This window comes from Suncus etruscus, chromosome 3 (assembly GCF_024139225.1).
Source record: "Suncus etruscus isolate mSunEtr1 chromosome 3, mSunEtr1.pri.cur, whole genome shotgun sequence".
In the NCBI taxonomy this organism is placed as follows: domain Eukaryota; kingdom Metazoa; phylum Chordata; class Mammalia; order Eulipotyphla; family Soricidae; genus Suncus; species Suncus etruscus.
In genome coordinates, this window is record NC_064850.1 from 135,838,445 (window position 1) to 135,843,135 (window position 4,691).

The window sequence follows — 4,691 nt, forward strand, 5'->3', positions numbered from 1 at the left end:
CTTTACATGACTGAAACCCAAACATAATTATGTATGTAATAAAGTTGTTTCAATAAAAAAGAAAAAAAAGACTCTAAAAGTAAAAAAAAAAATGACGCAGGTTAATTTTAGAGTGGTTGGAAACAGGCAAATTTGCTCTTCTTGTGTTAGGTCCAGGCTGGAGTGACTCATCTCAGAGTGAGAAAGCTGACTCCTGCACAGATAAGCATTTTTGATAACATTTTTTAAATTTTATTTCTCTCTTTCTCTTTTTAATTGTAGTTCAGGTAGCATGGCCACAGCAGTGTTAACATTTATGAATTTGGTGCACAAAGTTACTACACCTTTGCAACCACTGACTCATGACTCTACCACTGTTTTTTCTTTTTTCATTAAGATTTTACAATATTATATTTTTTGTCCCCCAATTCACAGTAAAAACCAGGCAAAGGGCCTGGGTTGAGGTGTATATGGGGTGCATTTACTGTACCTTCTCTTTCTATACCAATCAGTGTAAAGAACACAGCCTGTGGGTAAGAAGTAGGAGATCTTATCTTTTCCTTTCTTCTTTTTGATTTATGTATGTATATGTATATATAATCCTTCACCAGTGCAACATTCCTATGACCAATATCCCAAGTGTCCTTCCTCCTCACCCCACACTGGCCTGTACTCTAGACAGGCTTTCTACTTCCTAGAAAAAGACCTAGATATCAGACCTGAAATCATAAAGTATATAGAACAACTTGTAGGTCTAACACTCCATGGCATTGAGACTAAAGGTATCTTTAAAGAGGAAACAATACTCTCCAAATAAGTGAAAGCAGAAATAAATAGATGAGACTATATTAAACTGAGAAGCTTCTGCCCCTCAAAGGAAATAGTGCCCAAGATACAAGAGCCACCCACTGAGTGGGAGAAACTATTCACCCAATACCCATCAGATAAGGGGCAAATCTCCAAAATATACAAGGCACTGACAGAACTTTACAAGAAAAAAACATCTAACCCTATCAAAAAAATGGGAAGAAGAAATGAACAGACATTATGCCATAAAAGAAATACAAATGGCTAAAAGGCACATGAAAAAAATGCTCCACATCACTAATCATCAGGGAAATGCAAATCAAAACAGCTATGAGGTACCATCTCATGCCACAGAGATTGGCACACATCACAAAGAATGAGAACAAGCAGTGCTGGCGGGGATGTGAAGAGAAAGGAACTCTTATTCACTGCTGGTGGGAATACCGTCTGGTCCAACCTTTGTGGAAAGTGATATGGAGATTTCTTCAAATGCTGGAAATTGAGCTCCCATACGATCCAGCTATACCACTCCTAGGGATATATCCTAGGATTACAATTTGATTAATAATGACTTCTCATGTACATTCCACAGCTGTCTTTATATCACTTCTAGTTCATCACCTCTTCCCTATCTTCAGACTCTCCCCTTAAGTTCTTGGAAAACCTCATTTCTATAGTCAGAGTCCAAGGATTTATTATCAGATACTGTTCATTCCTCTTACTTGCTTGGCTTTCTGTGCCACAGATGAGTGAGATAATCTGATATTTGTCCTTCTCCTTCTCTGTACTGTAGCAAAAGGCAAGATTGCTTACAACCTGAGTAAATATTCCATCAATTATACATTGCCATAATTTAATTATCCAGTCATCTGTTATTGTTTAATTGAGCTGTTTTCCACATATAGTGTTGGTTTGAATAATAAGCACAATATATTGTTTTGAGCTATGTTTTTCTCTTCTTAGATAGATACCAAAGTGTGGAAACACGGATATAAAATGGGAATTTATTCTTAATACTTTGGGAAAACCCATTAAGTTTTTTTCCATAGAAAATGAATCAGTTCACATTCCTACTAATTAGTAAATGAGAGCTTCTTTTAGATGGCGTTCCCAGCAACTCTGTCTGTTTTCATTCATTTTATAAAAGCCATTCTAGTTAGTTGGCAGGTGATAGCTCCTTGTTATTTTTATTTGCATTTCTTTGATAGTAGTGAGATACACACTTTATCATATGCCTGCTCGCTTTCTCTTTATTTTCTTTGAGTACTTTGGTGTGTTGTTGTTGTTTACTGAATGGGAACTTCTTTATATTTCTAGGCAACCAACCTCATCCCTGGCAAGGCACTGATGCTTGGAACTGATGTGTCAGTTATTTATTCAGGTTGAGGGATCCTGAACACTGGTACAGAAACATTACGCCTTTTCTGAGTTCATGAGTAAAATGTAAAGCTGTAATGAATGCCTGGTTCTATGAGTCCTTCTCAAAGCAGCCATATACCTTTACCTGGAACTGCTGAACACATGCCATAACAATTTATTCTTATTTTGGAAATAGATTTAACTAATAACCACCATTAGTTATTAGTAGTTCCATTTTTGGATAGTGGTAGCAGAAAAACACTTTTTAAGCTTGAGTTTGGGGAAGCTAACCAATTCAGTAAAGTTTTAACTATTATAAAAAGTATCTATATAGTCAGTAGGATAAATTATGATGAGAATTTGGCTTAAGAAAGTTTAGGATTTTCTCTTTTAATCATCTTTTTTTTTTTTGTTTGGCTTTTGGTTTTTGGGGGCCACAGTTGGCAGCGCTCAGGGGTTACTCCTGGCTCTGTGCAACAGAAAATATTCCTGATAAGCTTGGGGGACTATATAGAATGCCAGGATTTAACCCAGGTTTGTCGCATGCAAAGGCAAAAGCCCTACCAGCTGTGCTATAGCTCCACCCCAATGTCAATTTTTTTTTTTTTTTTTTTTTTTTGGTTTTTGGGCCACACCCGTTTGACGCTCAGGGGTTACTCCTGGCTATGTGCTCAGAAATCGCCCTGGCTTGGGTGGACATTATGGGACGCCGGGGGATCGAACCGAGGTCCTTCCTTGGCTAGCGCTTGCAAGGCAGACACCTTACCTCCAGCGCCACCTACCCGGCCCCCCAATGTCAATTTTTTAAATGACAGAAATCTTTATTAAAATATGTCCTTCAGTAATGTTAGCATACATACAACATATGCACATATCAATACACTCTTTGACATACCTAATCAATTGCCACCATCAATTTAACCAATAGATTAAAACTAGGAAAAGGAGAAAGGTGAAAGATTGGGACAAAGGTGAAAACAGATGCAAATTTCTCAGTATTCCCCTGGGGAAAACTCGTGACCAGGATACTCTTAAAATAAAATACATAAATCCCTGCTTTTTCCAAGTCACCCCCCAGAAAAAAGACATTCTCTTCTCACTTCATATTGGGTTTACAATGCAAGGAGAGTCCCGAGAAAAGCTCACTTGAAGAGAAACACATGGGATGAGAAGCATTTTGCTAACTTGAACTCAGAAGCATGAATTTCATTCTGGCTCAACATCTATTCACTGTATAACTTTGGTGGAAGTTACTTAACCTTCTGTGACTCAGTTTCTTATCTGTGAGGATTGTGGTGAAAGTGAAAGAAATTTAAACATGTAATTCATTTAGAACTTTGCTTGGTCCGAGGCCATTGTATGCAGTCCTTGCTGACAGTAACTGAAAGACTGACATAGTTTTCCTACTGACCAGAATTGACAATTCAATAGGCTGGAAAAAACTCTGAGAGGGGGTGATTTTTTTTCTGGGTTTCTGCTGCCATGACCCACCCTTCCCCAGTCTTTCCTTCCAGCAGAACTTTTGGAACTGGCTAGTTGTGGAATTCTCCCAATCAGAGAAGATCACTGTTTTTTTCTCATGCCTCAGGATTGGCATTCTCAATAGGGTAACTTTTAGAAAACACATTTCTAGTACTTCATTTTTAAAAATTATGTCAATAATTTTATTGGCTCAAAATCAGCAAAGAAAAAATGGGAAGGGAGAGGGGAAAAAAAGCTTTCAACAGGGCAATCAAAACTGCTGAATATACCCCCACCCCCACCACCAAAAACCTTTGCAGAATTCTTTCCTTTGGTAGTTAAGATATGCACAGCGTCTTTGAAGTGGGCTAGACATGTTTTCTGCATGTGTGAGCAGCTGTTTGCTGCTCTGTGGGGCTGGTTTAGATAAACTGCTTTTTCTATGGTTTCCAGTTGTTGACTGTGGGGGCTTGCACAGGACTTTGCACATGATTCGGTCACAGAGGACAAATAAAGAGATTTGAGGGGAGGATCTTCAGTCTCTGAGTGCAGGGGTCTTCAAGAACTACCTCAGGCAGCACTGTGTCAAGTCTGTGACCCCATGGTCACATCACCATGGTGATGGTAGTTCAAGATTTACCTTTTCTTTGTGTGCCTTAACATTTCTGCCATATTAGAAATTACAACACATCTGTTTTAGAGACAAAAAGCAAGCGTATAGAGACCTCTGTATGTACCTTTCCATCAGCTCCAAAATTCAAATGTCAGCATATTCCCTGGGGAATTATGTTTGGATGGTAATTGGGACAGTTTCAATTGCCATGTTTGCAATGATCCTCCACTCTCTGCTTTGCTTCTCTAAGCAAAACCTTTGATTCCATAATTACATGTTGATCAAATGTGATAACTCATGAAGTAAATATAGCCAACGCATTAGCACTCAATAAACTTTGTTGTTATGGCTAGCATGATCAAATGTGGCTTTCACCAGAGATTTAAGAGAAATAAAATCTTGATGATGGCATTGCTACTGTCATCTCTCTATATCAGCATTCTCTCATCTTTAAGGAAAGAAAGCCAAGTTG

At 38.3% G+C, this 4,691-nt stretch overlaps 1 non-coding gene across 1 annotated transcript; it reads right to left on the reverse strand.

Moving 5' to 3' along the window:
- Positions 1 to 394: 394 nt before the first annotated feature.
- On the reverse strand, positions 395 to 529 carry LOC126005215 (small nucleolar RNA SNORA51). Its single transcript, XR_007494385.1, has one exon. It is a non-coding gene; the product is annotated as a small nucleolar RNA SNORA51 (small nucleolar RNA).
- Between the last annotated feature and the right edge of the window lie 4,162 nt (positions 530 to 4,691).